At 42.0% G+C, this 18679-nt stretch overlaps 1 long non-coding RNA gene across 1 annotated transcript in view; it reads left to right on the forward strand.

The window, feature by feature from the left end:
* LOC113614450 (uncharacterized) overlaps window positions 1-1426 on the forward strand; it is a 155582-nt gene extending 154156 nt beyond the window's left edge. The window contains exon 4 of the long non-coding RNA XR_003430644.1: window positions 1322-1426. This is a non-coding gene — a long non-coding RNA (uncharacterized LOC113614450). The remainder of the gene's footprint in view (window positions 1-1321) is intronic.
* Window positions 1427-18679: the final 17253 nt, after the last annotated feature.

Below are 18679 nucleotides of genomic sequence, written 5' to 3' on the forward strand. Positions count from 1 at the left end.
ACAAAGATAAAAACAAAACTCTCCCAAGGGCTGCATGGCCCCACATCATCTGGATCTATCCCCCTTTTGCCTCTCTGACCTTCTCTCTTTCAATTCTCCCCTCAATCAATTCCAGCCACACCGGGTACCTTGTCACTGGGCCACACCGGGCACGCTCTCACCGCTGGTTGCAGCACTTGGTGTTTCATCTCCCCGGACCACTCTTCCCCCAGATGCCTGCCTCCATCCCCTTTCAAGTGTTTCCAGTATTTGCTGAAACACCTACCTTGACTCTTATTTAAATTGAAAGCTTCCCCCAGCCTTGCTAATTTCTTTACCTTCCTCTATTCCCCCCACCCCAAAGGATTATCACCAGCTAACACATGATGTAATTTACTTAATTATCATGTTTATGGTCTGCCTCTCCCTGCTAGATTGTAAACCCCATGAGGTAAGTGCTTTTAACTCTTTTGAATCCCCAAAACCTAAATAGTGTTTGGCCCTTGATCTAGTAGGCACTCGATAAGTGTCTATGGATGAGGGGGAGATTAGAGGTAGGCTGGGCTGCAGGGACAACTGGTCCCACATCAGAACCTTGTTGTCTGTGAAGGCTTTCTGCATCCCCTGTCTCTGCTGTGTGTCTGCCTCATTCCTTCCTACCACGGATAAATTTCTTTTGTAGTGTGGTGGGGGGGTGTGGTGTGGACACAGCCACAGAGAGTCCCATGTTTATCTTGTCCCATCTATTGATCCAAAAGTGAAGAGACAGCTTTTCTCTTTAGGGGTCAATAGAATTCCAGGGAAGGACTCTGATTCATTTGGTCAACGGACAAAACAATTGGCTGTGTCTGGGTCACAAGGCCACCCTCCTGGGGGGTAGAACCTGTGATTGACAGCCTCATTGGAACCACATGCAGGCCAAGTGGTATCACCAAAATATCATAGAATCGAACGGGCTAGAAATATCAAAAGATGATCGCTCCACTCTCTCATTCCTCTGATTTTTTTTCTATTAGCCTTTTCCTAATTTCATTTTGTTCCCTCTTCTATTAGGGCATATGTTGTTTGTTAAAACCATGTCTCTAATCAGAATATTAAAAACCTGGAAACTATCACACGAGCCTTAAGATACAGAAAAAAAGAGTGTGAAGCTCAACACTGGAAAAGGGGGTGTCACACTTTCACGGGTGGTGCCTGATGAACACGTGATGACAATCACAGCAATCACTTACAGTGTACAAAATATGCTCACATACTAATGATAAAGATGTTTAAGATAAGTTATTATTAACCACATTTTTATGGATGACTAACCTGAGGGATAAAATGTTTCTTTTTCCAGGATCATGAAGCAATGAACTGGTGGATCCTGGATTGAAGATCTGGCTTTTTTGAGTCCTTATGTTACAAACTTCTTACTAGACAGCACTGCTTGCTCAGAAAAATTCTACTAGCGAGTAACATTTTTTTCTATCACTTTAAAGTTTTCACAGTGGCCACATTCTTAGCACCCAATTATCCTCATGAGTAGATAATTCTAGAATCCTCTCCACACCAGACCAAGTGCAGCTCTTGGTAACATAGCCAAACATAGGCTTTTATTTTTTCCACAGAATCCATACAAGAGACACTGACATGCAAGAGATATGTGGGCATTCTATGCTTTCCATTCAATCTTCATGATCAGTACCTCTAGAAAATATTTTTTCTACTGTGACTGAATCAGTCCAAAATCATTAAGAAATGGAAATTCTTTGTAAGATTAACTAGAGATGAGACTGTTCAGCCACACTGTCCTATTTTTGTCCTCTCTGTTGCAATGATGCATCATAGTTTCAAGAAGGTGTTTCATGAAAGACTTTAGACACAGATTCATACTGGCTTGGTGTATGAATGTATACTTCCTACTAATTCTGGGCAAGAAAATGAATTTTATACAAAATTCAGTACTAGTTTTTACATAACATCTTCCCTTCCTACACAACAGTGAAAATACAGTCACTGAAGTGCTCAAAGGAGTAGAGGCTAGGGATTAAGAACATAGGTCCTAAGGCCAGAATCCCCCAGTGCAAATTTCAGTTCTGTCCCTTACTAGCTGTGTGACTTTGAACAAGCTACTTCTCCTCCCCTTCCTCTCTCTCTCTCCAGCTATAAAAAAGAGAATTGATAATAGATCCTACTCCATAGGAATGCTCTGAGCATTCAATAAATTATATGAAAAGCACTTAGAACAGTGCCAGGAAAAGAATAAACGCTATATACAGGTGGGCTATTATGACTGTATCCAACCCTGTCATTTTACAGATGAGGAAACTTGACAAAAAGAGGTAAAGTAACTTGCCCAACATCATAAATCTAGTGTATAAACATCTGCCAACTCTTAATCCAGTTGTTTTTAACATGGATCTTCTTTCCTTTTATATCCTATCTTTTAACACATCAAATATTTTCCATTCATTAAAGCAAATGTTAAAAAAAAAAAGAAACCAAAACTGTACACTACATGAGAACCAGCTTCGTCCACCTGAGTATATACCACACTCTAGGTAGTGAATGTTTCCAGATATGTAACTGAAGGACTCTGAGAATGGTGCACCAGCCCAGTCATATTTTAAAACCCTGTTAACTATCTCGATGAGGTCAGTGAGGGACAGGTGTCTGGTGTTTCTGGGATTCTGATTTCATTGCTTTGCCTGAGTCAAGACCTATTCTTTTCTTATTCGTTTCAGTTAATTTGCTCTGCAGATGGACATCCGCAGAGGCACACTTAATAAAGTGTGAGACACAAAAACGGACAACTTACTCTTCATTCTAGCCACATAGATGGCAGAGAAACAGGGCACTCGTGGCTCTCGCCGTGCATCCATCAAGGGGCGGTGTCAAAGTCAAGTGGTTACAGTGAAGAATGTTGCCTTCAAAGGCTGGCCTTGCTGCAAAGCAGAACACGAAAGCCCAATACGCCATCCAGGCTGTGAATTACCGTTCCCCTTCCTGCTCACCTCCCCTTCCCTTTTATTTTAGTGATAATGAAACTCTGAATCAGGTATTCCGTGTCAACCTAAGGTACGTGTCTTCAATGCCCTTCCATTTGTCACGGAACACCCCAGTACACACTTGCAGGCTGTGCTGCCTTTCTGCCAGGGATGATGCATGAGGACAGAGCAGATAAATCCGAGGTTGACAATAAGGCACACTGACGTAATGTATATAATGTGTCACGTTGACAAGTCACCCCGGGAAATACTGAAGAGCCCAGACGACACTGGTTTTGCTTTTTAGAGGGAATTTATGTGCAGACAGAGATTGATCTCAAGACAGGCTGAAGGTAAAGGAATTGATATCACTTCTGACGAAAAGCTAATACTCTTCCCTTCATTCTCAAGTAGTTAGTTATGCTTCAAATAGGTAGCTTCTCTTAGAATACCGGCTTAGTTTTATTTTATAATATTAAGCAAATGATATGTTTGAGTGTAAAGAATCATAAGAAAGTTGACCTGGACATCTACAGCCTAAGAATGTATCTGAATTGACCAAAGTAACCTTCAGTGACATTCACTCTCTCTCTTCATTTGCATATTTATTCACTCACCTATTCACCAAGTACTTATTTAGAATTTGTAGTCACTGTGTGAGGCCCTAGAGTCAGACTCCATCATTTTCTCCACGGGGCTCATTGACTACTGAAAGACGTTAGAATGTTCAGGTAACTTCAGTGCACCATTCCTGATGTAGCGAGTGTACTCAAGCATGTCTTTGAATGGACGACCACCCATAATTTATTAATACGACTTCATACTTGATATAATATAGGCACAAATACGGTGCTGAGGGAGGAGAGACTACTGCCCCAAGGAGTGAGAGAAGGGGTCAGAGAAAGGGTGACCTATGCAATGGGTCTTGAAGGACTAATAAGGTCCTTCAAGGAGAAGACGGAGGCAGCACATGTCACACATAGGGACCAGTTTGAGCAAAAACCCGAGGGAGTGACGTGCTTGTGGCCTGGGGAGGAGCTCGTTCGTTGTGCCTCTGCTCACATCATGCAGAAAACAGAGCCAAAGAGGCAGGCTAGAGTCGGACCTTATTCTACATGAAAAACTTTTTAATTTTATCTTATGGTCATCACAGGACCACCAAAGAGTTTAAGCAAGAGTGGGCTTTGTCATGTGGGGGAAAGGTAGTTGGCAGCAATACACAGTCCAATGAGATACAGCAACATCAGGAAGCCACGTACAAGATAAGTGCAAGAGATGCCCCAACCAGACATGCTCAGAGTAGGCACAGGAACGTAAGAGCTGAACTCAGAGAAAAAATAATCTCCTTTCCCAAGAATGTGATTTCATTCTTCCAAATAAAGACATCTCCATGACAGTGTACCACCTGGTGTGAGCAGACTGTTTGGAGAAAAGATATTATAAAAACATTAGAAAAACAGAATGTGAGGAGGTTTTAGGTAAGAGTATCATGCTGGGAGGCAGGAAGCTATAGCATCTGATGCAGTGATGGGATGGGTTATGCAAATTAGACACCTCACATCAATGTGTAAAACGAGGGAAGATACTCTCAATAATGCTCACCCATTTCCAAAATGCTTAGTGATGAATTTGGACGACAGGGAGGTGTAGCAACACTCTGAGGGCTGAGGTCTGCCTGATGCTAGGCTGGATGTTGTCTCCTGGGGTCATGGCAAGATTAGAGCAAATCTCAGATTCAAACCACAGACAAGGAGGAGGAGAAACATCAGAAGCGTACACTCTATGACCAGAAGCTGTTAATGACGATTAGGCCAGTGGGTCAGAGCAGAAAAGAACAGGAGAACGGGTTGAGGGAGCAGCCGTCGGATGCAGAGCTGATGGTCTGTAGGCTGATCATCCTGGGTCTGGTAGGCACAGGTGGCCCACAGCCATAATGAGCTGAAGTCATAGTACAGTAAGTACCTTACATATGAACCTTCAAGATGCGAACTTTCAAATATGTGAACGTGCTACTACCCAGACATCCCTGGATCGTTTTTTAAAGAGCGTGGATAGAACTGAATCCAGCAAGGAACCAGAACCTGTGCCACCATCGTCAGGCATGAGTGAAATTGCAGCTTGCCCTCCATCTCCTATTGATAATGATCCTTCAGCTCTACCATCTCCCTCCTCCGGTCAGTAACTCTTCTTGCCTGTTCACTCGATGCCAGCCCCTGTGTGCCAGCTGTGGTACTGGACGACTGTACTTTTCAAGGGACTGTACTGTAAGATTAAAAATGTTTTCTTTATTTTTGTGTTTGTTTTTTATGTATTAGTTTTGTGAAAAGTATTATAAAGCTATTACAGTACAGTACTTTATAGCCAATCGTGTTAGTTGGGTATCCAGGCTAACTTTGTTGAACTTAGGAACAAACTGGACTTCCAAACGCACTCTCGGAATGGAACTTGTTCATATGTAGCGGACTTACTGTACAAAGACCCTAAATTCTTGCCTTTACAGACACAGCATCCTCCCTACTTCCCAGAACCTTTCAGTTTCACTCTTGGGCGTGATCAGACTGGAAGTTGTTCACTGTAAAGATGCGTGTAGTAGGTTGAATGGTGGTTCCCCCAAAGATATGTCTACCTGAACCCTTTAAATGTGGACCTTATTTGGGGGAAAAAAAGGTCTTTGCAGATGTAATTAAGGACCTCAAGATAATCTTATCCTGGATTAAGGTAAGCACTAAATCCAATGGCAACTGACCTTGGAAGAGAAGGAAAGGAGACACACAGAGAGAACCTGCAAAGACGGAGCAGAGGTTGGAAGGATGCATCTGTGCCCAGGAATGCGAGCATTGCCACAGCCACTGGGAGCTGAGAGAGAGGCAGGGAGCAGACTCTCCCTCAGAGCCTCTGCAAGGAACCACCCCTGCAGACACCTTGATTTTGGACTCCTGGCCTCCAGAACTGAGAAGGAATACATTTCTGTCGTGTTAAGTCACCTACTTTACAGCAATTTTTCACAGCAGCCACAAAAAACAAATACACTGCGCAGTTCTAAGCCATCAGTTAGCATTCCCCAATTGAGAAGTCATAGTTATGCTCGGCATTTGAGGTGTTCAGACTTGAATCTACCTGACTTGTCCTAAAATGTAACTGCAGGTTTTAATTTGAGGACAATAATTTTTAAAAATATCAGATGAAGTTTTTAAATGCCACTCTGAAAACAGTTTTCTCCGTGTACATTAGAAGAAAATGCTGCTGTGGGTCCACTTTGATTTTCTAGAAGTTCTAGTTGAAGTAAGATTCAGTCTCCATGGAGGAACAGAAACAGGAATAAACCATTGGTCCCATCAGCACCTAAGCTAGCCAAAGCAGATCCCTTTTGTGACAAGGTTGCCCTCAATTTCACTTCTACATTTATAACGACTCTCATTACCCTTTCCACTTGTGACATTCCTATTTGCCACTAATTGACCAAATTAATCAGTGGGACGGGAAATAATCGCTCACTAGCTGTCAAGCAACCTTGTCACTTTGTGACTTCCAGGGGCTCAAAGCCATTCAATTCAATTAGCCTCAGTGTTTTACATGTGGCGCTATACATCCACTTGGAAGATTCCTTAGTGTTTTGTTCTTTTTTTCCCACTAGACTATGATACATCTTAATAAATATGCTAAAAACAGATACAGAACCAACAACGGTAAAAAGCACTGCTTTTGAAAGAGTCACTGTCCTCTGCTTCAAGATTAACCACTACAGAAGTTCTATCCTTTCTGAGTGCCCTTGTCATGTCTGGAGGAAAAACCAGATTTTCTGGTTGTCCAAAAAGATCAGTCGCTAATTACAGCTAATTACAGGCAACTTTCACCTCTCCTTGCTAATGGAAGGAAGCACTGATGCAGGCAATCCCCAAATGGCAAGTCTTCCATTAGGTTTCAGCAAATAAGAATACAACAGACATTGCACTTCAAGGTTTTTCTCACAGTTCTTCGAGAAAACTCCCGATCAAATCAGGGGTTGACTTTTAGATTGTCTGAAGGTAACATGGACATGTTTCTAGGACCCACTGTACTTACCATCACAGTTGCACTTATACTAGAATTAAAATGTAATTTACACCCTTTAGCAGGGCTGAAGAATGAATGGGAGGAATTCAGAGAGCTCCTGACACATAGAACTTGTAACCTGCACTTAGACCACTAGTAATTAATAACAACAACAACAATTCCTGTTATTGAGTACCTGTTGCATGCCAGGCATGTTATCTTCATTAGCTATAATCGTGGTAACAGTCCTGCAAGGTGTTATTATCTTCATTTTAGAAACAAGAAACTGAGTCCTGGAGAAGCTATGTGACGGACTTTGCTACCTGAACAGTAACTAACCAAGGTAGGTTCAAACTGGATCTTACTCCACACTCCACACCTCTCCCACGAGGCTGTCTGGATAACACAAGTGGACGATGTTTACTGATCAGTTTAAAATTCTCCTGTTACAATTACAGTTGCTAGTTAAATGGCTTTACAAACCTAGACCTTTGAGTGATAAAAATATACTAATCTCTCTCTAAAGAGCAGAATTTATTGTATGACAAATGGAACGTAAGGGTTCAATTACTGAAATTTTAAGAGAACCTAAAGTTTTTTTTATTTAGAACACAACTGATGGTAAAAGAGCAGTGAAAGGCCCTTTATATCGGTGAACAGACAGGGACAGGCCTGTTATACCAAGACCCTGGTGTACCAAAGTGTCACAACCTTGCCCCATTAACTTTATCCACTGCCTGGTTGAGTTCTAAATTAAAAATATTCATCAAGTTTAATTCATGTCTTCTAACTTTGTAAAAATTATTTTCCAGAAATGAGCTTTTCTTTTAAAATGATTTTAAAAGTAGATATGCCAGAAAAAAGTTAAATATAGGAATCCCCACTAAAGAGAAATTACACTTCTGCAAAATAAAAGTTATGATAAAGACATCAATGCTTTTTGTATTCCTCAATCAGCTCATTATCCTTGAATAATACTGACTCAATTAAAAATTTCACACCATGATAGTGGTGGTTAAACTATTATCAGTAAATGCCATGCCTATCCACACGTGTGGATTGAGTCAGGTGCTATGCTAAGTGCTGGAAGACAGAAATTATTAACAGTCTCTGACCACATTCTAGTGGAGGAGGCACACCTACAGAAAGATGATTATATGCAAAAGTATAGCGTCTGTTGACAGCACCTCCATCCATAATGCCCCTAAAGCAGAAATCTGGAGGTAATGATTCCCTACCCTCTGAAACCTCTGCTTTCAGTCATTCTCAATGTCTTGATAATTTTACTTCATAAATGTTTTCAACTCTACCTCCTCTTTTCCACCTGCACTCTCACCACCTTTGGCCAGACCTGTGTCATCTCTCACCTAGACTTTCATTGGCCTCTTGTCCCGTCTTCCTATCTCTCATATATGATCCATTCCCGTATTTTTCTCCATAGATTCATCTAAGTTGAATATCTGACCATGTAATCTCATGTTTTCAGTAGTTAATGAATGTCTTTGTGATACAAACGGGATTTAGCCGCAAAAAGAAGTTCAAATCCTGGATTTTCCATGTATTAAATGCGTGATCTTGGGCATTAGTTGTTCTCTTTGAGCCTTGTTCCTGAACTGTAAACTGTCAATAATAATACCTTGGCACCTTCAGGGATAAACGAGAATATTATAAATAAAACACAAGGCATATAGCAATCACTCAATTAAAAAACTCAATAAAAATCTCAATCAAAATCATCGTTTCAAGCTCTCTAGCTTTGCATGCACAAGTCCTCCAGCATCTCTCTGCCTTGTACTCTGTGCTCTAGTAACATACAAACATCTGTAGTCACTGGAAAATGCCATGCTTTCCCACACCACCACAGCTTTACCTATTCTAATAGCTTAGCTTGGAATGTCCTTTCTTCTTGGCAGAGCAGTCAGCAGAGAGCCACCTCACCTGAGGTTACAACTTTCCTTAAGCAACCTACAGCTTGTGCCTAGGCTAAGTGGAAGTATTAAAAGCCCAGCCATTTTGGCCCAAATTCTGTCAGGCACAGTCCTGGAAATGGCTGGAACCAGAATCAGTCCATTGTAGGATAGAAATGTTGCATCTGAAATCAAGCCCAAGTAGGGCCAGAGAGCACAAGCAGTTAGTCCAATCGCCCAAGTCACATCCCGAAGTTGCACCAGGGCTCTTCCCTCAGCTCACACCAAAAACTGTATGGGCATCCCATAAGACAAGCCAATGGAGGAATGGGGGGGGGGGGAACAACTTTTGTTCACATGGTGATTGGCCAAGTATGTGAGTAGAAGCCAAAAACAGATAATGACTTCATTCTAGCCACGCTCATGGGTGGCCTTGAAGGACAGTAAAGAGGGGGATTCTTCTTAGCGGGTGGAATAGAAAGTGGTATATCTGGTCATCCATGCTGTGTGGAAGCAAAAGTGGGTCAGGTTAGTATATATGGAGCTTCTGGGCAGTAGCCAATAGTCTGATTATCTGATCAAGGATGTAGAAAGAAGAAATGGAAGATGTGGGTGTGGCACATGGAAATGCAATCAAAGTGTGAAGATTTTTGTATCACATCTTAATGTCCACCAGAAAACATACACCAGGGGAGAGGCAGTAAAGAACTAAGAGAACAACTCACCCCACTGATACTATCTAGTCATCGTAACTGGCAACCCCAAAATTAACAAGGGCAAATGACAGGAACAGCCATGTTAGGAGAGGTGGAGGCTATGCATGGGTCCAACAGCATGGACCTACACCTCCTAAGATTGATCTAGCTGCTGATCAATTGATCTCTGAATGCCCAACCTGCTAACCATATAGACCAACAGTCCACCCCCAATATGACACTCTTGCCTAAGAAGATCAGCTGGTCTATTGGTGGCCAGTTGACTACATTGGGTCCCTTCCATCCTGAAAGGGCTACTGGTCAGTATTCAGGGGGACAGATACCTCTCCTGGGTATGTTTTTGCCTTTTCTGCCCAGAGAACCTCAGCCAGCACCACAATTTGAATGCTTACAGAGTCCCTGATCCCCAGCTATGGGATCCCATGCAACACAGCATCTAGCAGGGGATTCACTGAACAGTGAAGAAGAGTAGACTCAAGACCATGAGGTTATCTTGTCAAACCATTTACTGCACCATCCAAAAGTAGCCACCCTCATATAGTACTGGAACTGTCTTGAAAATGGGACTGAAGTGCCACCTTAGAAGCAATACTCTGTAGGAATACACACTTCATTACAGAACCTCAATACGGTGCTACTTCTAATAGGAAGGATACATGAGTCAGGGAACCAAGGAGTAGAAGCAGGAGCAGCCTTAATTATCCTCACTCCTAATGACCCACTGAGAGACTTTATGATTCTCACAACGGCAACTCCGGGCTAGAAGTCCTGGTTCCCAAAGGAACACGCTCTTGCCAAGGGACACACCATGAGTCCCACTGAACAACAAATCATGGTTGCCCCTGTGCACTCTGGGCTTGCTGCACGCAAAGACCAGTGGGCAAGAGGAGGAGTCATCATTGCGGCAGAGATATTCAATTTTGATCACCATCAGAACACAGGGCTTTTTTCACACAGTTGGTGAACTGAAGAACACAGGTGGACTCCAAGTGACCCACTTGGTTCACTTAGGATGAGCCACTCTTTGCCCAGTTCGAACTGTGAATGTGCAACAGTCCTGACCTAAGAAGGTTATGAATACCAGGGGTTCAGCCCCTCAGGAATGATAGTGAGGATTACATGATAAAGCAAAGCACCAAGACCTGCAGAGGTGATGGCTGAGTCAGGGAGAATTTGGAATGGCTAACAGCCAAGGGAGATGATGAAAACCCAGCACAGCCCTGAGACCACCTACAGTGGTGGAGGCTGCTTTTCTCCACAGTAACCTCCCTCTCTCTGTCTCCCCCCTCGGGAGAAGAGGTACTCCTCCATGGCTGAACAGGGCCTTGGACATGTTGCTGTGGGAAGGGTGTACTGAGGCAGCTATGGGGTAGCCACTCAGCTCTACCTTCAAGATGGAATTTGCTGCAAGGAGAGTTTCTAGTTGGTTCACAGCCTCCAGTGCTACACCCGAGGGGTCCACCACAGCATTCACTAAAGCCCCACTCTCCCAGGGCTGCTTCCATCCAACGACTGAGCACAGCAGGTGACTGGGTGGGGAGTGCTGGATCCTGACCATTTCTGCCCCCTATTGGGACTCTGGGCCTCTTCCAACAAGTATCTGTGCTCTGGAGCCCCCACAGACCTGGTCAAGATGGTCCCAGAGCTGCAATGCAGTTGGAGCTTCTCCAGCTCTGTCCTTCTTCCTCTTTACTCTCACAAGCGTTAGGTTTGCATCAAGCTCTGAGACTCTTCCCCATGACTCCTGCTTCCTCTCCTCTTTATCCTACACAAGAATTTCCCTCAATAAATCCGTTTCATATCTACTCCTATCTTGGCATCCGCATTCTGGAGGACTCAGCAAGCATAATCCATTTTATCTATTTTTCATTTCTGGGCCTTTCAATGTGTTGATTTGCCTGCCCAAATAGCTATCCTCCCTGACCTAGCTGGATTTGACTTTTTTTTTTTTTTTTTTGTATTTTTTCTGGCTGACTTTGACCAATTTGACTACAGACAACAGATATCAGTGTAGGCATCACTTCCTTCAATAAACCTTCCCTGACCTCTCCACCACCACCAAAATCTATGTTGGATGATACTGCTAGGGGTTCCATAGCACCATGTACACTCCCATCCAGCCCTCATCCCTCTGATTTGAAATTTCTTTTTGTGTGTGTGTGTCTGCATCCCTCCGCAAACTATAAATGTCATGATGAAAGGGTCTGTATCTATTTCTTCACCGTTGTATGCCTATCATCTATCACAATGCTTAGCATTTTTTAGGGACTCAATAAATATTTATTGAATGGATATCTAGACACAAAGCAAGAGAATGAAAACCACGGAAACCAATCAAGGGAGCACCCTGGGAGGAAGGGCCCAGGTAGAACTTAGAAGAATTCCACTGAATTAAAAACACTCTTCAGACATTTTTAAAAGGTATCACAAAGAAGATGGCAGAGTAAGAAGACCTGAGCTCACCTCCTCCCATGGGCACACCAAAATAAGAACTATTTACAGAGCAACTATTGATGAGAATGACATGAAGACTAGCAGAAAAGATCATCTACAGCTAAAGATATAAAGAAGAAACCACAATGAGACAGGTAAGAGAGACAGAGATGCAGTACAGTCAAGACCCACACCCCTGAGTGGGTGACCCGCAAAGGAGAGGATAATCACAATCTCCCCAGGGAGCAAGGGGCCCAAGCCCACATCAGACTCCCCAGACCAGAGGTCTGGCACCAGGAAGATGAGCCCCCAGAACCTTTGGCTTTGAAGGCCAGCAAGGCTTGCTTTCAGGAGTCCCAGAGCCTGTGAGAAATAGAGACATCACTCATAAAGGGTGCAAACAAAACCTCATACACTCTGAGACTTGGGACAGAAAGAGTAATGTGAAAGGAGCTTGGGTCAGACCCACTTGCTGATCTTGGAGAGTCTCCCAGAGAGGTAGAAGGCAACTGAGACTTACCCTGGGGGACACAGATGCTGGCACAGCTATTTTGGGGAGCTTGTTCTACCACAAGAATACTACGGCTGGCAAGTGACATTTTGGAATCTTCCTTCTAGCTTATTAGCACCAGGACCTAACCCCACTCACCAGCCAGTCAGCACCAGTCCTGGTGCTCCCCCCGGGCCAAGCAGTTAGCTTCATGGGGCACAGCTCCATTCGCCAGTAGGCTGGCGGCACCCATAGGCCCCCATGAGCACCCCAGGCACCCCAGGACCCAGCCCCACCCATCGGAGTATCAGGACCCGGTCTTGCCCACCAATGGACCAGCACTAGCTCCACGTCTGGCTTGACCCACCAGTGAGCAGGCACTATCCCCCTGGGTCCTGGCCATGCCCACCAGAGAGGGGACATCAGCTCTAAGATACCTTGGGCCCCTCAGCCAGCAGACCTAGGACCCAGATGCACCCACCAGCAGGCCAGCACCAGCTACAGGACCCTGTGCCCTCAGGCAGCCACCCTGGGACCCAGCTATACCTACCAGCAGGTCAGCACCAGTTTCAGAACCCCCAGGTCCCCAAATCCAGTCACCCCATGACCTGGTCCCACCCACCAGCAGGCTGACACCAGCTCTGGGACCTCTGGACCACAGCCAGCCACCCCAGGACCCAGCTTTGCTCACCAATGGCTGACAGCCTCTGCACTAGGTGGGGCCTGGCAACCAAGCAGGCCAGGAGCCACTCATGCCTGCCAGTGTGCCCACGGTAGTCAGCCCACCACAATAGAAGGGCCCATGCAGCCCACATAGGGGGCACCCCTAGAGAATTTAGCTCTGGTCACCAGAGGGGAGTGTGCTGCTGGGCCCCATAGGACGTCTTCTACATAAGGCTACTCCTCCAAGATCAAGAAATGCAATTGACCTACCTAATACATAGAAATAAAACCAGAGAAAACAGTCAAAATGAGGCAACAGAGTAGTATTTTTGAAATGAAGGAACAAGATAAAACCCCAGAAGAAGATCTAAGTGAAGTAGAGGTAAGTAATTTACCTGATAAAGAGTTCAAGGTAATGATCAAAAAGATGCTAAACAAACTTGGGAGAAGAATGGAATAACAGAGTAAGAAGTTTAACAAAGAGTTAGAAAATATAAAGACAAATCAAACAGAACTGATGAGTACAGTAACTGAAATAAAAAATACACTAGAAGGAATCAATAGTAGATTAGATGATACAGAGGAACAGATCAGCAAACTGGAAGACAGAGTAATGAAAATCACTCAAGATGAACAGAAAAAAGAAAAAAAAAGAGTTATAAAAAATTAGGTCAATTTAAGAGACCTCTGGGACAACACTGAGCATACAAACATTCACATTATAGGGGTCCCAGAAGGAGAAGAGAGAGAGAAAGGGGCAGAGAACATATTTGAAGACATAATAGCTGAAAACTTCCCTAACCTGGGAAAGGAAACACATCCAGGTCCAAGAAGCACAGAAAATCCCAGGTAAGATCAACCCAAAGAGGTCTACACCAAGACACATTGTTATTAAAATGGCAAAAATAAAAGATAAAGAGAGAATATTAAAAGCAGCAAGGGAAAAACTACCAGTTATGTACAAAGGAACTCCCATAAGACTGTCAGCTGAATGGAAACTCTGAAGGGCAGAAGGGAGTGGCATGATATATTTAAAGTGATGAAAGAAAAAAAACATATAATCAAGAATACTCTACCCAGTAAAGCTATCATTTAGATGTGATGGAGAGATAAAGAGTTTTACAGACAAGCAAAAGATAAAAGAGTTTATCACCACTAAACTGGCTCTACAAGAAATGTTAAAGGGACTTCTTTAAGTGGAAGAGAAAAAAACACAACTTGAAATATAAAAATTACAAAAGAAAAAATCTCATTGGTAAAGGCAATAAAGGTAGTAGATCAACCACCTACAAAGCTAATAGAAAGGTTAAATAACAAAAGTAGTAAAATCATCTATATCCACAATAAGCAGTTAAGGGATACACAAAACAGAAAAATATGTAAAATATGATGGCAAAAACATTAAATGTGGGGGGGAGTAAAATATTCAGGGTTTTTAAAATGCATTTGAACTTAAGAGATTATCAATGTATAAAAATCATATATATATATGATTATATATATATATGTATATATATATATATATATATATATATATATATAGGGAGGGGGGAGAGAGAGCTATGTATAAACCTAATGGTAATCACAGGCCAAAAATCTATAACAGATGTACACACACAAAAGAGAAGGAAATCCAAACATAACACTAAAGATAGTCATCAAATCACAAGGGAAGAGAAAAAAGAAGGAACAAAAAAGAACTACAAAAACAAAATGAAAACAATTTGCAAAATGGCAATAAATACATACCTATCAATAATTAAATGTAAATGGACTAAATGCTCCAATCAAAAGACACAGAGTGGCTGAATGGATACAAAAACAAGACCAGTATATATGCTGCCTACAAAGACTTACTTCAGAGCTAAAGACACACACAGACTAAAAGTGCACTGCTGGTGGGAATGTAACTGGTGCATCCACTGTGGAAAACAGTGGAAATTCCTCAAAGAACTAAAAATAGAATTACCATACAATGCAACAGTTCCACTGCTGGGTATATGTATGAAGAAAACAAAAACCCTAATTCAAAAAGATATATGCACCCCTATGTTCACTGCAGCATTATTTACAATAGCCAAGATATGGAAGCAACATAAGTGTCCATCAGTAGATGAATGGATAAAGAAAATGTGATACACACACACACACACACACACACAATGGAATATTACTCGGCCATAAAAAAGAACAAAATCTTGCCAAATGTGACAACATGGATGGACCTACAGAGTATTATCCTAAGCGAAATAAGTCAGACAGAAAAAGACAAATACTACATAATTTCACTTATATGTGGAATCTAAAAAACAAAACAAGTGAATGAACAAAAGAAAGACAGACTCAAAGATACAGAAAACAAACAGGTGGTTGTCAGGGGTAGGGAGGAAAGAAATAGGTGAGGGAGATGAGGAGTTACAAACTCCCAGTTACAAAATAAAAGAGTCACAGGGATGAAATGTAGAGTGTGGAGAATATAGCCAATAACAATGTATATCTTTGTATGGTGACGTATGGTAACTAGACTTACTGTGGTGATCATTTTGAAATGTACAGAAATATCGAATCACTATGCCATGTACTAGGAACTAACATAGTGCTGTAGGTCAATTATACTTCAAAAACAAACAAACTCACTCATAGAAAAAGAGATCATAATTGGGGTGTGGGGGAAGGAGGAGTTGGATGAAGGTAACCAAAAGGTACAGAATTCCAGTTATAAGACAAACAAGAACTAGGGATGTCATGTACAATATGATAAATATAGTTAACACGGCTGTATGTTATAGACGAACATTAAGGGAGCAACCCTAAGAGTTTTTCATCATAAGAAATTGTTTCTTTTGTTTTCATTTTATATCTATATGAGAAGATAAATATTCACTAAACTTACTGTGGTCATCATTTCACGATGTACATAAGTCATTATGTTATACACCTTTTAAAGTGCTGTACAGCAAATATGTCACAATAAAACTGGACAAGTAAAAACTGTATCCTGAAATTTCAGAAGTGGGCAGAGTAGAAAATATTAAGGGCACTGACCCAGCTCAACACAAATCTTCACAACGTTGGATTCCAACCACGACATTCCTTTCATTGGTAACATGATCAGTTCTTACTGAGCTGGAGATTGATGCTATCTCTGCGTTCCGGAAATCACCCCCAGCCAGATGATGCCACGTACAAGAACTGCCGAGGGTCACTCCTCTGTTTTGGCCAGTGATAAAAGAGTCACCCTGTGTATATGCAGGTTATGGCACCAAGTCAAACGCACGGATTTACATATGCAACTTAGAAAAGGATACAAGGAAGCTCCCCAGGAAGCTGAGCCTTGGGACCTTCTCTCATTTCATCCTCCAATCTGCTGGACTCTTGTCCTTATTCCCGTCAACTTGATCCCAGATTCCATACCTGCTTCTAACACTACTGGATTTAGTGACTCTGAATTCCTTCCTTGCCTTTTCTACCAAGGTTCGTATTCTCCTATGGTTTGGGGCTTTTTCTGTTCTAGCTATTTCTGTGTCCATTGTTACTTTGAGAAGATCCTCCATTCTTTCCCAAAGGAAACCTGGCCCTTGTCCTCATAAATAAACTATATCATCTGAGGCAAAGAAAATTATCATTGTAATAATATTTACTTTAAAATTTTATCATCTAGAAGCCATAAAAATTACATTCATTTTTCTCAGTTAAAAAAATTACATGCATGAGTACATAGGAAAGTCTACTAAATCAACAGTGGTTTGAAGGTAGTTACATGAAATCCTCAGAAGCTGAGGTCACTTCAATTAGACATCAAAAGTTGATGTCCCAAGACATCATACCCAAGAATGTAATTTATGCTGTAAATTTTGGTCTTAATGTATCACTTTCAAAACACCTTAAATTCTCAGAGGAATGTTTGTTAAAAAGAGAAGGTGTGCCTGATGTAGAAGATTTTCTAACAGCATCCTTTCTTACTTGCCAATCTATCCTCCTTCCGCAGCAAGGAAGCTGTGTAGGTTCACCAGGAGGCCACACAACTGATAGAGCTGAACATGGAGCAGAAGCTCTTAAGCTACCTCAACACAGAGGGCAAGATCTAGAAAAGTGTCTAAGCAGGCTTTCAAGCACAGAGATCTTAGGGGGCAAGCAGTGCAAGGGTGTCTGGGGCTGAGGAGGAAAACCAGGGACTCAGAAAAGGAATAGCGGGTTTAAAGGAACAAGTAAGAGGAGGACCAGAAAAATAATACAGACAATAAATTACAGTCCACAGCCCAACCCAGATGTCAGTTTACAGCCTTGCAGTAGCCGCTGCATGGAGAGTTTAGTGAACTACATTTAACATGTGTGCATTTCACATTATTTAATGTTTAAGCTCTTTAATTCTTTGTGTCTATGAACAGTCACAGTCAGAAAGTCCAGATGGACTATATTAATCAGAGCACATAATTTTAGTGGTAGACATGCTTACTCCCAAATCCTGGATATATTCCTAGAGCCTCTGCAGTGCCCCGTTGTCTCGAGGTAAGAAATATGGTTGGCTCAGCAGCATTTGTTAATTTATGTAAGAAGGAAAATGAATCACATATAAACATATGGAAATATCCAAATGCCAATTTTTTTTTTTAGTTTAGCTCTTTGCGTCCTCATTTTCCTTCTAACCTGGGATTTATGCTATCAACTATTAACACTAAACAGATTCTTAGCTTATTCTTAGTTTTCAACTTATACATATATAAATTTAAGATATATATGTATGCATGCATATATATATATATATATATATATATACACATTTTTTTCAGACTAAATTAGTGTTTTATTTGGATAGAAAACTGACAAAGGACGGGAACTCCTTCCTTCAGGATATTGAAATTAAGGGTTGTGAACATTTAAGCAGGAGTTACTGCCATCCAGAGGCAGAAAGCCATGAGCTGCCATACCCTGTTACAGTTTTACTATAAAGGAAGTAAGCCAAGAAAAAACGTGCACATTGTTGCAGTTTGGCTCATTCAATCATCAAAGAATGGGAAATTAAGACCCAGAATCAGGTGTCACGGGGCCTGCAATCCCACTGCCCTCATGCATGGGGGAACATACTTTGGATTCTTCAAAGCGAGTCATAGTGAAAGAGGACACAGCTTTCTGTGACATAAGGCCAACCATTTCCACAGACTCCTCAACGTGCAAAAGCATAAAATATCTTGAAAATGAACTCTTGTACATTTCTTAGAACATCTATATTTTTCTTGTTTTGAAGCCATACGATACTTCCGTGGAGACACTGAAATGGATGCTCCTAGTGTCTGATGAAGGCTGCCCATCACACTCAGCAGAGCTAAAATATAGGGCTTCCTGGCTATGAAAAGTCTATCAGGACACTAGGATACCTATCACAGAAAGTGGTGCTCAGCCTTTGAATATGAGCCTCCAGAAAATATTTGCAGTGTATACGGTAAATAATTTTAGTAGAAGTAGTAAGTAGAATCCTGAAAGACTTTC

Source organism: Aethalodelphis obliquidens, unplaced genomic scaffold (genome assembly GCF_003676395.1).
Source record: "Aethalodelphis obliquidens isolate GAN/ISIS:26980383/991018 unplaced genomic scaffold, ASM367639v1 scaffold97, whole genome shotgun sequence".
Lineage (NCBI taxonomy): Eukaryota > Metazoa > Chordata > Mammalia > Artiodactyla > Delphinidae > Aethalodelphis > Aethalodelphis obliquidens.